This window comes from Cnephaeus nilssonii, assembly GCF_951640355.1.
Source record: "Cnephaeus nilssonii genome assembly, chromosome: 11".
Classification (NCBI taxonomy): domain Eukaryota; kingdom Metazoa; phylum Chordata; class Mammalia; order Chiroptera; family Vespertilionidae; genus Cnephaeus; species Cnephaeus nilssonii.
Genome location: NC_137082.1, coordinates 21,940,929 through 21,959,020, shown reverse-complemented (window position 1 = coordinate 21,959,020; position 18,092 = coordinate 21,940,929). Strand labels below are relative to the sequence as shown.

General features: G+C 41.4%; 1 protein-coding gene across 6 annotated transcripts in view; it reads right to left on the bottom strand.

The window, feature by feature from the left end:
* TASP1 (taspase 1) overlaps positions 1 to 17,799 on the bottom strand; it is a 249,769-nt gene extending 231,970 nt beyond the window's left edge. For all 6 annotated transcript variants that reach the window (XR_013814158.1, XM_079783747.1, XM_079783749.1 and 3 more), the window contains exon 1: positions 17,116 to 17,799. The gene's annotated coding sequence lies outside the window, so the exon portion shown is untranslated. The remainder of the gene's footprint in view (positions 1 to 17,115) is intronic.
* Between the last annotated feature and the right edge of the window lie 293 nt (positions 17,800 to 18,092).

Sequence of the window (18,092 nt, the reverse complement as noted above, 5' to 3'; positions counted from 1 at the left end):
CTGGATATATATAAGAGGGTAAGAAAGGGGAGTCTGGATTCACCCTGAATTACCAGCTGAAGACTTGCTGAGGAGAAGACTTTTAAACAAGGAAGTATAAAAACTACCTCGAGACTGCACCTGTATAACTGCTCATACAATTTGGTTGGCATTGAGCCTCACAGTCAACCAGCCTGACAGAAGATCCCACCCATGAATGGGACAAAAACAATCAAGATCCAATTATAACAGGAAGGCCCAAATAATAAACAAAAGGGTCTCTCCTAGAGCATATAGCTCAGAAGTTCAAGGAAATTGTACCAATGGGTTCCACACAACATTTACTACAAAAGGCCACCCCATGAAGACTGGGAGTCATAGCACGTACAGCTAATACATAGAAACAAACACAAACAGACAACTAAAGTGGGGAGACATGAAATAACCTCCAAAGAAAAGAAGGAATCTTGCCCAGCCGGGTGTAGCTCAGCGATTGAGCGTCGACCCAGGAACCAAGAGGTCACCGGTTCGATTCCTGGTCAGGACATATGCCCAGGTTGCGGGCTTGATCCCCAATGAGGGGGCGTGCAGGAGGCAGCCAATCAATGATTCTCTCTCATCATTGATGTTTCTATGTCTCTCTCCCTCTCCCTTTCTCTCTGAAATCAATAAAAAGATTTTTTTTAAAAAAATGCTTCTCTTTAAAAAAAAAAAAAGAAAAGAAAAGAAGGAATATTGAGAAAAAGACCTAAATGAGACGGAGGAAAGCAATTTACAGATATAGAGTTCAGAGGAAGGGTTATAAGGATGCTTAAGGAACTTAGTGAGAAATACAAGGAACTTAGTGGGAACTACATCAGCATGAAAAAAAAAAAAAAAAAACAACAACAACAAAAAACAAAACATAAAAACCAAGAATAAGAACCAGTCACGCCTGGGCCGGCGTGGCTCTGTAGTTGAGCGTCAACCTATGAATCAGGAGGTCACAGTTCGATTCCCAGTCAGGGCACATGCCCAGAGTTACTGGCTCAATCCCCAAAGGGGGGCATACAGAGGCAGCAACCAATGATTCTCTCTCATCAGTGATGTTTCTATCACTCTCTCCCTCTCCCTTCCTCTCTGAAATCAATAAAAAAAATTTTTTTTAAAGAACCAGTCAGAAATGAAGAATACTATATCTGACATCAAGAATATACTGGAGCCCAGTCAGTGTGGCTTAGCGGTTGAGCATCAACCCATGAACCAAGAAGTCGCCAGTTCAATTCCCAGTCAGGGCACATGCCCGGCTTGTGGGCTCAATCTCCAGTAGGGGGTGTGCAGGAGGCAGCAGACTGTTGATGCTTCTCTCTTATCAATATTTCTCTCTCTCCATCCCACTCCCTTCCTATCTCTCTAAAAATCAATAAAAACATACTTTTAAAAAATAATACACTAGAAGGAATTAAAAGTGATAAAGCAGAGGATCAAATCAGCGACTAGATAGAAAAAAATACCTAGTCAGAGCAGCAAAAACAAAACAACAACAAAAATCAAACACTTAAAAAGCATGAGGCAAGATTAAGGGAACTTTGGGAAACATCCACATTACTGGGGTTCCAGAGGGAGAAGAGAGTGAGCAAGCAATAGAGAACTAGTTTGAAGAAATAATGACAGAAATTTTCCCTAAGCTGGTGAAGGAAAAAGTCTCACAAGTTCAGGAAGCACAGAAAGTCCCAACCAAGATGAACACAAAATGCCACCCACCAAGACCCATCATAATTAAAACTGCAAATGTTAATGACAAAGAGAGAATCTTAAGGACAGCAAGACATAAATGGATAGCTATCTACAAGGAAGCTCCCATAAGGCTGTCAGCTGATTTCTCAACAGAAACACTACAGGCCAGAAGGGAAGGCATGAAGTATTCAAAGTAATGAAAAGTAAGGATCTGAAACCAAGACTACTCTGTCCATCAAGGCTATCATTCAAAACTGAATGTGAAATAATGAGCTTCCCAGACCAAAAAAAAAAAAAAGGTTAAAGGAGTTTACTACAACCAAATCAGCATTGCGAGAAATGCTAAAGAAACTGTTGTAAGAAGAAGAAATAGAAAGAGAGAGGAACATAGGCATAAAGCATAAAAGTGGCAATAAATAAGTACCTATCAATAATAACCTTAAGTGTAAATGCATTAAATACTCCAATCAAAAGACATAGGGTAGCTGAATGAATGAGAAAACATGACCAAATATATACTGTTCACAAGAAATCTACCTCAGAACAAAAGACTCACACAGGAAGAAAGTAAAGGGATGGAAAAAATTTTTTCCAAACAAATGGAAATGAAAAAAAAGCTGGGGTAGCAATACTTACACCTGACAAAATAGACTTCAAAACAAAGGCTATAAAAGAGACAAAGGAACTTACTACATAATAATGGTCTCAATCCAACAAGGCTATATAACCCTGGTAAACATACATGCACCCAATACAGGAGCACCTAAATATACTTTTGTTAAAACTCCTGGAAGACTTGAAGGGAAAGATAGACAGCAAAACTGTCATAGTAGGAGACTTAAACACTCCACTGACATCACTGGATAGAATTTCCAGACAAAAAATCAACAAGGAACCAGCGACCTTAAATGACACACTAGATCAGATGGATTTAATTGATATTTACAGAACATTTCATCCCAAAGTTGCAGAATACACATTCTTCTCAAGTGCGCATGGAACATTCTCAAAGATAGATTACATGTGAGGACACAAAATAAGTATTTACAAGTTCAAGATTGAAATCATACCAAGTATCTTCTCAGATTACAATGGCATGGAACTACACATCAACTACAATTTAAAAAACTCAAAAACATTAGGACACACGAAGATTAAATAGCAGGTTATTAAACAATGAACGGGTAACAATGAAATCAAGGAAGAAATCAAAAATTTCCTGGAAACAAATGAAAATGAAAACACAACAACCCCAAATCTATGGGATACAGCAAAAGCAGTCTTGAGAGGAAAGTTCATAACATTACAGATCTACTTGAAGAAACAAGAAAAGTTCAAATAAACAATAGAACCCTACAACTAAGAATTAGAAAGAGAACAAGAAAAGCTCAGAGGAAGTAGAAAGAAGGAAATAATAAAGATCAGAGTGGAAATAAATGATAGAGACTAAAATAACAATATAAAAGATCAATGAAACCAAGAGCTGGTTCTTTGAAAAGATAAACAAGATTGATGAATCTTCAGCAAGACTTATCAAGAAACAAAGAGAGAGGACCCAAATAAATAAAATCAGAAATGAAAGAGGCAAAGTAAGAACTGACAACACAAAAATAAAAAGGATTGTAAGAAAATACTATGAACATCTATATGCCAACAAACTGGACAACTTGGATAAAATGGACAAATTCATGGAAACATACAATCTTCTAAAAATCAATCAGGAGGAATCAGAAAATCTGAATAGGCCAATAACAACTAATGAAATTGAAGCAGTAATCAAAAAACTCCCAGCAAAAAAACTCCCAGCAAACAAATGGATTCACAGGTGAGTTTTAGCAAACATTCAAAGAAAAACTAACACATATCCTCCTCAAACTATTCCAAATAATTCAAGTGGAGGAAAGACTTGCAAGCTCTTTTTACAAGATCTGCATTATCCTAATTCCAAAACCAGATAAAGACACAACAAAGAAAATTACAGGCCAATATCCCTGATGAACACAGATGCTAAAATCCTCAACAAAATATTACCAAATAAGATCTAGCAATACATTAGAAAGATCATACACCATGCCCAGATGGGATTTACTCAGGGGATGCAAGGTTGGTACAATATTCCCAAATCAATAAATTTGATACATCACATAAATAAAATGAAAGATGAAAATCACATGATCATATCAATAGATGCAGAAAAAGCATTCAACAAAATTCAGCACCCAATTTTTTTTTAATTCGCACCTAATGATTGTGGATATTTTTTCCTGTTTTTTTTTGGTTTTATTGTTGTTGTTTTAGAGAGAGTGGAAGGGCATGGAAAGGGGAGAGGGAGAAAAACACCGATGTGAAACACATTGATTGGTTGCCTCCCCAGACACCCTGACCTGGGGGAGGGATCCAACCTGCAACCCAGGTACCTGCCCTTTACCAGGAATCAAACCCAACACCCTTTGGTGCACGGGCCAGAGTTCTAACCACTGAGCCATGTGGGCCAGCGCTCCAGCACCCAATTTTTAATTAAAAAAATCTCAGCAAAATGGAAACAGAGGACACATATCTCACATAATAAAAGCCATATATGACAACCTACAACCAACATCATACTCCATGGGCAAAAAATAAAAGCGTTTCCCTTAAGAACTAGAACAAGACAGGGTTGTCCACTTTCACCATCTTTATTCAACACAGTACTGGAAGTCCAAGCCACAGTGATCAGACAAGACAAAAAATAAAAGGCATCCAAATTGGAAAGGAAGAAGTAAAACTCGCATTACTGGCAGGTGAAATGATATTATATATAAAAAACCCTAAAGATTGCACCAAAAAACTGTTAGATTTCATAAATGAATTCGGCAAAGTAGCAAGATACAAAATTAACACCCAGAAATCAGTGGCATTATTGTACTCCAATAATGAACTTTCAGAAAGAGAAACTAAAAAAGAACACCACTTACCATCACAACAAAAAAATAAGATACTTAGGAATAAAATTAAGCAAGGAGGTAAAAGACCTGCACTTGGAAAACTACACTACACTAAAATAAGAAATAAAGATACAAACAAGTAGAATCATATACTGTGTTCATGGATTCAAAGAATTAAAATCATTAAAATGTCCATACTACCCAAAGCAATCTATATAAAATGCAATCCCTATCCTATATAATAAAAGGCTAATATGCAAATCGACCAAACGGCAGAACGACCGGTTGCTATGATGTGCACTGACCACCAGGGGGCAGACGCTCAATGCAGGAGCTGCCCCCTGGCAGTCAGTGCACTACCACAGGGGGAATGCCACTCAGCCAGAAGCTGGGCTCACAGCTGGCGAGCGCAACGGACTGCAAGAGGGCTCCAGGACTGTAAGAGGGCGCAGGCTGGGCTGAGGGACCCCCCCTCCCCTGCCAAATGCATGAATTTCATGCACCAGGCCTCTAGTTAAACTAGATTCAACACAGCCCCTATTAAAATACTATCAGCATATTTCACAGAGCTAGAATAAATATTCCAAAAATATACATGGAATAAAAAAAATAAGATCCCGAACAACCGCAGCAATCTTGCAAAAGAAGAATAAAATCAGAGGGACCACAATCAAGGATATTAAACTAAACTACAAAGCCATTGTAATCAAAACAGTCTGGTAGTGGCATAAGAACAGGTATATAGTAGATCAATGGAACAGAATAAAGATCCCAGAAAACGACCCACACCATTATGGTCAATTAATATTTGACAAATGACACAAGAACATACAATGGAGTAAAGACAGTCTCTTCAATAAATGGTGTGGGGAAAACTGAACAGGTACATGCAAAAATATGAAACTAGACCACCAACTTACACCATACACAATAAAAAAATCAAAATGGATAAAAGACTTAAATGTAAGTTGCAAAACCATAAAAATCCTAGAAGAAAACATAGGCAGTTAAATCTCAGTCATCTCACATAGCAGAATTTCCACTGATACATCTCCTAGGACAAGAGAAACAAAGAAAAAAAATAAACAAATGGGACCACATCAAACTGAAAAGCTGCTACACAGCAAAGGAAATCAGCATTAAAATGAAAAGAGAACCCACTGTATGAGAGAACATATTAACCAATGATACATCTCATAAGGAGTCAATTCCAAAATATATCAAGAACTCATATAACTCAACAAAAGAAACATAAACAATCCAGTTAAAAAATAGGCAAAGGACCTGAATAGACACTTCTCCAAAGAGGACATACAGATTGCCAAGAGACATATGAAAAAATGCTCAACATCACTAATCATCAGAGAGATAAAAATTAAAATGAGGTATCACCTCACACCTGCCAGAATGGCTACCATCACTGCTGGTGGGAATGCAGACTGGTGCAGCCACTGTGGAAAACAGTATGGAGTTTCCTCAAAAAATTAAAAATGGAACTGTTGTTTGACCCAGTTACCCCACTTCTGGGAATCTGGGAAACTATCCTAAGAAACCCGAAACACCAATCATAAAGAATATATGCATCCCCATGTTCATAGCAGCGTTACTTACTCTAGCTGAGATCTGCAAATAGTCCAAGTGCCTATCCTATATAATAAAAGGGTAATATGCAAATTAACCTTAACAGCGGAACGACAGGGAATGACCGGTTGCTATGATGAGCACTGACCACCAGAGGGCAGACGCTAAACACAGGATCTGCCCCCTGGTGGTCAGTGAGCTTCCACAGGGGGAGCCCCACTCAGCCAGAATCTGGCTCATGGCTGGCCAGTGCAGCGGCAGTGGCAGGACCCTCTCCCGCCTCCGCAGCAGCACTAAAGATGTCCGACTAATGGCTTAGGCTCATTCCCCCAGGGGAGCAGGCCTAAGCTGCTAGTCGGACATCCTCCGAGGGCTCTCAGGCTGCCAGAGGGATGTCTGACTGCCAGCTTTGGCCCAATACCCCCAGGAGCGGGCCTAAGCCAGCAGGTAGACACCCCCGAGGGCTCCTGGGCTGCCAGAGGGATGTCTGACTGACAGCTTAGGCCCGATCCCCCGGGGAACGGGCCTAAGCCAGCAGATGGAAATCCCCTGAGGGGTTTCAGATGCAGGCCAGGCTGAGGGACCCTCCCCCCCATGAGTGCACGAATTTTCGTGCACCAGGTCTCTAGTCAGTAAATTAGTGGATAAAAAAGCTGTGGTACATTTACACCATTTAATACTTTGCGGCTGTAAAAAGGAAGGATCTCTTACCCTCTATGACAGCATGGATAAACGTGGAGATTGTTATGCCAAGCGAAATAAGCCAGTCAGAGTGAGAAAAATATCACATGATTTCACTTATATGTGGAATCTAATGAACAAAATAAACTGACAAACAAGATAGGTCCAGAGATATGGCTGCATGGAACAGACCTGGCAGATCTCAGAGGGAAGGGGGGTGGGAGTGAGGTTAGGGAGAGATTAACCAAAGAACTTATATGCATACTAGAGGCCCGGTGCATGAATGGGGGTGGGGGAGGGTTGTCCCTCAGCCCAGCCTGCACCCTCTCCAATCTGGGACCCCTTGAGGGATGTCAGACTGCCCGTTGGACATCCCTCTCACAATCCAGGATTGCTGGCTCCCAACTGCTCACCTTCCTGCCTTCCTGACTGCCCCTAACCGCTTCTGCCTGCCAGCCTGATCACCCCCTAACCACTCCCCTGACAGTCTGTTTGCCCCTAACTGCCCTCCCCTGCAGGCCTGGTCACCCCTAACTGCCCTCCCCTGCAGGCCTGGTCCCCCCCAACTGTTCTCCCCTGCAGGCCTGGGTCTCCCCCAACTGCCCTTCCCTGCAGGCCTGGTCGCCCCCAACTTCCCTCCTCTGCCAGCCTGGTCCCCCCCCAACTGCCCTCCCCTGCAGGCTTGATCGCCCCCAACTGCCCTCCCTTGCAGGCCTGGTCCCTCCCAACTGCCCTCCCCTGTTGGCCTGATCGCCCACAACTGCCCTCCCTTGCAGGCCTGGTCCCTCCCAACTGCCCTCCCCTGCTGCCCATCTTGTGGCAGCCATCTTGTGTCCACATGGGGGCAGCCATCTTTGACCACATGGGGGCAGCCATCTTGTGTGTTGGGGTGATGGTCAATTTGCATATTACTCTTTTATTAGATAGGATATGCATAGCCCATGGACATACAATAGTGTGATGAAGGCCTGGGTGTGGGGTGGGGCCTGGGTAGAGGGGGTCAAAGTAGAGAAAATGGGGGACATCTGTAATACTGTCAACAACATAATTTGTATTTTTAAAGTGATTTAGTTGCCTAGTCCAAAAAAGCAGTGTACGCAAAGTGTAGTCTGTATACCAGGGTTTGTTACCAGCCTGAATTAAATTATTTTATTAATATATTAATTGCTTTATATGTACATTTTCAATACATAATGTACAGCTTTGAATTTTTCTATTTCCTCATGATTTTTTATACTTACGTTTTTGATACAATTTTATCTGCTAAATCTAATAAAAACTTGAGCTTTTATTTATATCTTTCATTCACATTTCCATATTTCAGTTTTGTTTGGGTTTTGCTTTTTGGGTTTGGTTTTGTATTTTATAAAAGAAATGGTCACAAATGAATTGAACATTTTTTAAGCTGGTACTTTATACCAGAGATAGTCTGAGAAGCCCTGAAATATTGTATTTTAACTTGCTTTAATTCTTCGTTAAAGAGTCCATTTAAATTTTATTATATGACATTTTATTTAAAGGACAAATGGTATATGCTATTATATTAAAATGTTTACATATATTCATAAACACAGAGAATATTTTTATTTTACAAACGAGAACTGAGCTGATTAAATAAACAGTGAATTTAAATGCCTGTTTTTGTTTTTGCTTTGTGGTGGTGCCTGTCCTTCTAAGGATGGATTTTCTTCCAAAGACTTCACAAGGATCTCCCTCAATTATCTTTACTGACTCTGGTTATTTCTCTGAGATAGGTTTCTATTTATTCATGTGTCAGTTGAATTTAAATGATCACGGTTCATCTGCCAGCCTATACAGGCCGTCATGTCTGACCTAGCCATGAAATGAGCTTGGGCCAACTAGTCCCCACAAAAACAGGTTGAGTAGAAACTCAGGCTTTGGCAAACTAAAAGCTTCAGTTAAAACACAAACACATCCAAGTAGTATGGGTTATTAATCTTCAAGCTACTCTGTCATCAGATGCATTTTTTCATAAATGAAAAATTAGAACATCAACATTTTATAATGAGTAAAGTTTGCAGTAATAGGCTTTTTAACATACATCTATGAAAGATTTTAAAACACTGCTTCTCAAGCTTGTCTGAAAAAATTAAAATGTAGAAGATGAATTAATGTTATTTCCTGAGCAACCTACCATCCCTCGGAGATTCTCTGAAATATATTTATTTTGCAAACCATGTCATCTCAATAAACTCCTCCAAAAATGCTGGCCTCAAAGTTCTGCTGGACTGGGAAAAGAACTCAAGGATACAGGCTATCCAGCACACAACTCTGGCCTTTAGCTCACAATGGTTACTGGAATGTTTTTAATTCAATTAGAAATGAAGCAACTTCTACTCCAACATCAGTTTTTGTTTAACTCAAAACCCATTAAAGGTCTGACCTACCTAATAAATAAAGAGTTCCAACAAATGACTAAAAAAAGACAAAAAAGGGCTAATGGGCAACTGCCAGTTAACAGAAAAATTACACAACAGTTTAAACAGATCAAAAGATGCTAAAACTCACTCAAAAGAAAGATGCATAATAAAACTACACTGAAATACCATTTTTTAACTTAGATTGGCAAATATCAAAAAGTAAGATACCATCTTTGTTTTGAGGGTATGAGAAACAGGAGTTCTCAAACATTACTAGTGGCAGCATCCTATATAATAAAAGCCTAATATGCAAATTTTCCCCTCGGGTGGTCGTTCGACCAGGAGTTCGACCGAGAGACCGGGAGTTCGACCACCTGCTATGACATGCACTGACCACCAGGGGGCAGCACAGAATATGGCGGGCGACACAACGCTGGCAGCGGGCGGCAGTGGAGGCGATGCCAGCCCTGATGGGCTCCGACGAGAGCAGGATCGCAGCAGGATGGTGCAGGTGAGCGGGTGGCACCAGGCGAAGGCGGGTATGAGCGGGGGCCCAATCACCCCGCCAATCACCCCGCAGATGGCAACCATAGGCAGTGGCGGGGGGGGGGGGGGTGGCCACCGCCCAGCTCCCAGGTGCTGAGGGAGCCAGGCAGGGGGCCCAGCCCTGATCAATCACCCGTAGGTGGGATGGTGGAGCAGGTGAGGGGACAGTGCCAGGCCAAGGAAGGGTGCCAGGCAGGGCTGCGGAGCTGCAGGGGTGCAAGGCTAGGGGCGTGAGCTGGGACCTGATCACCGCAGGCCACCCCGAGGGACCCTACCCATGCACGAATTTGTGCACTGGGCCTCTAGTAAAATAATACAACTTACCCTAGCCCAGTGATCGGCAAACCGCGGCTCGCGAGCCACATGCGGCTCTTTGGCCCCTTGAGTGTACCTCAATCAGATTGAGGACATTTTTAGCAAAGGCCAGCTTAGGAGTACCCTAATTAAGTTAATGACAATGTACCTACCTATATAGTTTAAGTTTAAAAAATTTGGCTCTCAAAAGAAATTTCAATCATTGTACTGTTGATATTTGGCTCTGTTGACTAATGAGTTTGCCGACCACTGCCCTAGCCAGTTTGGCTCTGTTGACTAATGAGTTTGCCGACCACACCCTAGCTGAGTGTCAGCTTGCCAACTAAAGAATCCCAGGTTCGATTTCAGTCAAGGACACATGCCCAGATTGCGGGCTCAATTCCCAGTGGGGGGCATGCAGAAGGCAGCTGATCAATGATTCTCTCTCATCACTGATGTTTTTTTCTCTCTCTCCCTCTCCCTTCCTCTCTGAAATCAATAAAAAAAATATTTTAAAAAAGGAATCCTATCTAATAAAGAGGGAATATGCTAACTGACCGTCACGCCCTCACAAAGATGGTGGCACCCACAGCCAATAAGGAGGAAATATGCTAAATTTACTGTCACGCCCTCAAAGATGGCGGTGCCCACAGCCACAAGATGGTGGCGCCCAGTCCCCTCAGCCCTGCTGGGGCGGCAGGCACGTGGCATGGCCAGGCCTGCCCCCAGGCAGGTCTGGCCGCTCCACATGCCTGCCTCTGGAGTCCCCCAGTCCCCTCAGCCCCCCAGCCACCCAGGGGCAGCCCGAGGCACAGGCAAGCTTCAGATGGCAGCTGCCCAGCCACCCAGAGCCAGCCGAGGTGCAGGCAAGCCTCAGATGGCTGTTGCCCAGCTGCCCAGGGTAGCCCGAGGCTCAGGTAACCAGGGCCGGCCGAGGCTTGCACTGCTGGCAGTGGCAGCAGCAGAGGTGTGATGGGGGCATTGCCTTCCCCTGATCGCTGGGTCGCATCCCACCCCTGAGGGCTCCCGGACTGTGAGAGGGGGCAGGCCGGGCTGAGGGACCACCCCCTCCAGTGTATGAATTTTTTTTGTCTCAGTGGAAATGGTTAAAAATAAAAGCAGCCATTGGAAAAAAAGAGAATGTTCTTAATATATAAATATGGAATGTCAGATCTTAAAGATGTTTTGGTAAAAAAAAAATTATATATATATATATATATATATTACAGAATTATATGCCGTACAATATTCTGAGGGAGGGGAGAAAAAATAATATGGCTAAATATATATACACAAAGTACAAATCTGGAAGAATATACCAAAAAATAGTATAATAGTATTTACCAGTATATTTGGATGACTGATAGACAGAGGTAATATAAAAATGCTACTGTTCATCATTTTGTACCTTTCAATTTTAAACAATCTGAATATAGTGAAGAAATTTATTTATTTATAGGAACACAAGGTAATTAAGTCCAAGTTCAAAAATAGGACGAGCCTATGAGATCCCACTAAAAACTGCAGTAAGAGGGAAAACTCCTCAACATCTTTCCTACATAGGGAACAAAAAAAACAATAACATGGCCAATCAACAATACTACTGGCCCAATAGGTCTTTTTTGTTTGTTTGTTTCCCTGGATCTTGAACTTTTGGGGCCGTACAAACTATAGGTAATTCAAATTAAAAATAAATCACAGTATTTGGTCTCTATAGTTAAGACTAAAGAGTAAATATTAAATCATGACCATAGATTAACATCAAAAATCCCTGTGATGTTTTTATCACATTTGTAGTCATTATTACAAATCACTATTTAAAACTAAATGAAGCATACATCACTAGAGTCACAAGAAAAATACCTAACAATTCCGCAAACTTTTTAGGTAACAACCCATCACAAAAAGGTTTCCAATGTAAGGAGACGCATAAACATGTTACAGTTTCATAGAACAAAAAAACAAACAATTTTATAGACCCATTTTTATCGTGCCTTTATTTCTGAATATGTCTGAATATAGACATTTTGCAACTTCCTACCAATGATGACATTAAAATTAGTTTTATTATTTCTAAAAAACACTGGTAACTTGTCCATCCTCTGCAACAGTTGCTTGAAAAGTTAAACATAAAGTTAGCGTATGACCCAGCCATTCCACTCCTAGGTATAGACCCAAGAGAACTGAAAACATATCCACACAAAATCTTGTACATGGATGTTTAGAGCAGAATTATTCATAAAAGGCAAAAAGTGAAAACAACTCAAATGTGCATGAACTGGTGATAATTAAAAATGATATATTCATACAATGGAACATTATTCAGCCATTAAAAGGAATGAAGTGTTGATACATACTATGGCATTATAAACTTTGGAAACAATGAAAAAAATCAGACACAAAAGGCCACATGTTGTATGTTTTCATTTACATGAAATGTCTACCATAGGCAAATATAAAGTGACAGTAAGTAGATTAGTGGTTGCCTAGAATTGGAAGGATGGAGTGGATTAGGGAAGGACTGCTAACAGGGGCACGGTTTCCCTTGGGGGCAATAAAGTGTTCCAAAATTGATTGTGGCAATGGCTGCACAATTCTAAATATTCTAAATACCACTGAATTATACACTCTAAGTGGGTAAGTTATATGACAAATAAATTCTATCTTAATAAAGCTGTTTGGGAATAAAGAAAAACTTCTTGCTTCCCATAAATTATTTCCTTATCCGTAAGATGTATATTTTCCAAATTACCAAACCTCATAGCCTTTTTATAATCCTCTGCTTGTAACCTCTGATTCTCTAGATACCCTGCTCTTCTTGGCAAGCACACCAATCTACTGTGCTAGCTAGCTCTTCAAGGCCCCCTGATGCCTCCCAACTTTGTCCTTTCACATGACTGGCAGATGGACCTATTCTCAAATGTGTCCTTCAGCAATTTTATCCACCACCAACTTTTCAAACTATTCTCTTAGTAAGCCAGATGATTCCTAACTCTTTATCTTCTGTCTCTTGAGCTCTAGCCACAAGTCTGGATAGTTCAACCTGGATCATCCTCACTCTTAGCCTGCCCTAAACAAATTCATCTCTCCCCAGAAATCTAGGTCTTTCCACATTACTCCTTATTTTTCTTAATAGCACCATCCTTTTCTAAATCAACTTGAAGTCATCTTCAACTGCACCCAGTTTCCAAATCCTACTGATTTCTCCCTCAAGCATTTAACTTTCCTTACTGCCTTGACAACTTGTTCAGCTCACATACCTCTTAGCAAAAATGTTACAAAAAGCATTTTAACTTTTCTCAAGTCCAGGCTAACATAAAACATCCATCCACAAAAAGCTGCAAAAATAAATCTCATAAAGAACAGCTCCAATAAAAACAAATAGCATGCCAAGAGACATGAGCAGACAATTCATAAAAGAGGAAATATAAACTAGATCCCAATATTAAGGAAAGAATGGTCAAGGAAGTACAAACAAAAATGAAATATTTCTAACTAGCACTGTAATTGCCACCATAAACTGATGTAACCATTTTTAAAAAGCATTTGTCTGTATCAAGAACCTTAAAATGTATAATTTGTATATACTATCTTTCCAGAGATACTCTATGCAAAAACTAGTCTAAACATGCACAAGTAACAGTACCATGGATACATCTAAGGAGAACTGGGAGATTGAGAGGAAAGGATAAAAGGGAAACTTAATTTTTTTCCTAATAACATTTTGTATTTGAACGTTTTTTTAACTAGGTACTATACTACAAAGAGAATATGGAATTAGCCATTTCTGAGACCACAATGAATATAATTAACCTGATTATCAAGGCCAGGAGAGAAACTCAGAATAAAACATTGTTTTTGCTCCAGGGACATTCATGGCATTGATTTAAGGTCTAAATTTTGACCCCATTTCTCTCAAAGATTGTTTTATTTTCTTACTGCATGTGATGACACTATTTTTTTTCCCTTTAACCCATTTAGAAAACGACCACATGTTCTGTTTGCCCCTTATGTTGAAGTTTTTGCTCTAGATTTACTTAGTCTTTTAGAAGCAGTTGAAAGAGGAAATTGTGAAATCCATCTTATAGAAAAAAGCTTTTACAGAAATCCAGCCCTGAAGCTATAGCTGAATAAAGAAAAGTTTTGTTGCTCTTACCATCATGATGACACTGAAGGTTTAATACCCCCATTAAGTAAGCTCCAAAACATACTTATTTCATCTTTGACGCAGTAATTCCACTTCTGAGAACACTTTCTACCAAAATAACTTCAAATACAGAAAATGTTTTATGCCTTTAATGTTGTGTTTAACACAGGATAATTAAAAAAAGAGAGAGAGTGAGCTAAATGTCCAACATAGAGAAATGCCTAAAATAAGAATAACCTATACACTGACTGGACAGATTATTATGATCTCTGAATGCATAATAATCTGGCCAGTCAGTGTATATCCTATATAATAAAAAGCTAATATGCAAATTGTCCCCTCGATCAGGAGTTCGACCAGCAGGCAAGCCGGTCAACCGCCCATGTCCCCTCCCCCTGGCCAGGCTGGCCGAACCCCACCCATGCACGAATTCATCCACCGGGCCTCTGATACACACACACACACACACACACACACACACACACACACTCTGAGTGGCCAGATTATTATGCATTCAGAGATCATAATAATTTGGCCACTCAGTGTATATTATGGTCAGTTGGTTTGTGACAAGGATACCAAGGCCATTCAATGGGGAAAGGACAGAGTATTCAATAAATAGTGCTGGGACAGTTAGATAGCTACATGCAAAAGGATGAATTTGGATGCCTACCTCACACCATATATAGACCTTAACTCTACATATATCAAGACCTAAATTCAAAAGGTGAAACTATAAAACTCTTAGGTAAAAAAAGAGATAAGTCTTCATGACCTTAAATTTGGCAGTGGTTTCAGATATGACACCAAAAGCACAAGCAACCAAAAAACTATAAAGTGAACTTCACCAAAATTTTAAACTTTTGCACTTCAAGGACACCATTCAAGAAAGTGAAAAGAAACTCCCCAAAATGGAGAAAATGGGAGAGAAAAGATTACAAATTGTGTATCTGATAAGGGACTTACCTGGACTATGTAAAGTGCCCATACAACTTTAAAATAAGTTTTTAAAAATTTCATTTTAAAAAGGGCAAAGTAATTAAACTGACATTTCTCCAAAGATTTGCAAAAGGCCAAAAAGGAAAAAGATGCTCAACATTTTCAGCCATCCAGAAATGCAAATCAAAACCACAATGACATGCCTTTTCACAACCAATGGCAGCAATCAAAAAGGTAAGTATTGACAAGGATAAAGAGAAATCTGAACCCTCACATCCTGCTAGTGCAGGCCTCTTTGGAAAACATATGGCAGTTCCTCAAAAAGAATTACTATATGACCCAGAAACTGTTTCTAGGTATACACCCAAGAGAACTGAAAACATTTGTCCACACAAAAGCTTGTGCATGGATGTTTATAAAGTAAAAGTATTCATAATAGTCAAAAAGTGGAAACAACCCATGTCCATCAACAAAATGTGGCATATTATTCATATAATGGAATATTATTCAGCCATAAAAAGGAATGTAGTAATAATACATAACACATGGATTAACCTTGAAAACATTAAGCTAAGTGAAAAAAGCCAGACACAAAAGGACACATATTATATGGTTCCATTTATATGAAATATCCAGACGAGAAAAATCCACAGACACAAAAAGTAGATTAATGGATGCCAGGGACTGAAGAAACAAGAGAAGTGTCTATAATAGGTACAAAGTTTCTTTTAGAGGCGATAAAATTTTTCTGGAATTAGATAGTGGTGATGAGTGCTGGAAAAATCAAATTTACAACTTAAAAGAATGGATGTTATGGCATGTGAACTGTATCTCAGAAAAAAAACACATCTATCCATATCATGGATGCAATGTACAAAAATTACGCTTTCTAGTTACAAAGTCCTTCCTAGGAATAAGAGATTAATTGCAAGACCTCCCCCCTGGATAAATCCAAGGATGCTAAGTCCTTTACAATGTAGCATTTTTCTTTGCCAAATATTTTGGATCTGTGGTTGGTTGAATCTGCATGAATCCGTGGATACATACGGCCAACTGTAATCCTATTTTATATGCATACACTATGATCATAAGTAGGTTAAGAATATGCTATGGAAATTACAAAGAATGATTTAAAAAAAAAAAAGCTGGGTTGGTGGAACTATAGGTGATCTCTTAAGATAGTTCTGCATTTCCCAGATTTTCTTTAATAAGCATGCACCGTTTCTTAGAAGTGGAGGGGGAGAGCTTTATTTAAAACAAGAAGGAAATTATTAAACTCCTGAGCGTATGAAAATTCCTTAGCTAAATACTGAAGGATGTCGGTCACATGGTCCCCAAAATACCTTTCCTTCCCTCCCCTACAGAGGCCAGTCCAGTGGAACTCCCTCCTTCCGGAAACACGATGCCCTCTACTTCCAGGGCACCTCCGGCTCCAGTTCTCCACCCTCCTCTCCAAAAGCTGCTCCTCCTTCTTCTCGGTCCTTTCCCGGTCCTCTTCCTCCGACGGAGGAGTAAATGCTAACGTCCTGCGGACTCTAACCAGGCCCCGATTACACGCGGGGCCAGGGCGCGCACCCTCGGCTCTCCTGCGAGCCTCAGACTTGGAGAAACCCACAGCCGAGGACTGCAAAGTGGGCGCAGGGCAGCGAGGACTCCCACAAACAGACACTCCCTTCCCCGGCCAGGGAATGCGGCCGCCACGCGGGAGCCACGGCTGGGAAGGGGGGCCGGCGCGGGCCCCACGCGCGACCGAGGGAACGAGGAGCGTCCCGGGTCCGCTCCGTCACCCCCGTCCGGGCAAGGGGCCTCCTGCGCACCGCCCCCTCCCGGCCCTGGAGAGGAAGGTCCCGGCGAGCGCACGGGCCGGGGCGAGGAAGCGGCGCGGCAGCGGCAGCCGCGCGGACAGCGTGAGAAGAAGGACACTCACCCGCATCAGCCCCGAGCCCTCACAGCACCGGAAATAGTTACCAGCCCGTTGCCACGGTGAGGAAGCGGGGGTGACGTCCAGCCCTCCCATTGGCGCTGAACGTTATCACGTGGCCGGAAGCGTACGCTCCCGCGCGGCTCTAACTGCACCCTCTGCTCCAGAGCATTGCACCTGGCCGCCTAGGTGCCCTGGGGACGGCATCTGGGTCCTCGTTGTGTCCTCAGTGGCGCCATTGCCTGCATCTCTTCAACCCACCCCTTAATGAGCCGGCAGGATGTGACTGCATCTGATTCGAGTGGTTGGACGACTAGCGATGTGAGAGGAAACAAAATTAAAGTAGCCACCATTTAGAGAACTGTCTCTTAGGAGCTTAATTTTATTAAATTCTTGCAATGTACAGTAGGGAAAACTGGGGTTCTCCCTGGATTGCATGTGGAAGGTGGGAACCAGCCTTGCCCTGGAGAGAATGAAAGTGTGGGTGGCCTTTCTTTTACCATCTAGTAACATAATGTAATCCCTTTAATGTTTCCTTGTAACCATTAACAAGAATCCTATATAACCACTTGTAAACCGGCCTTGGGAAGCAGATTGAAAGGAATAAGGCAGTTCTCCAGGTATGGTCCCCAGACCAGCAACTTCAGCATTTCTTGGGCTCAAATACTTAAGCCTCTCTTCAGACTTAATAAATCAGAAACTTGGGGTTTGAGACCCAACAATGTGTTGTGTTGTTTTATTTTGTTGTTGTTAATCCTCGCTGGAGGAGTTTTTTCCATTGATTTTAGATAGAGTGGAAGGAAGGGGGAGAGAGAAACACTGATGTGAGAGAGACACATGGATCAGTTGCCTCCCACATGCTCCCAGACCAGGCTAGGGGATTGAAACTGCAACCCAGATACCTGCCCTTGACTGGGTATCCAACCCGCAACCCTTCAGTGTGTGGGCTGACGTTCTAACCATTGAGCAACCCCGACAATATG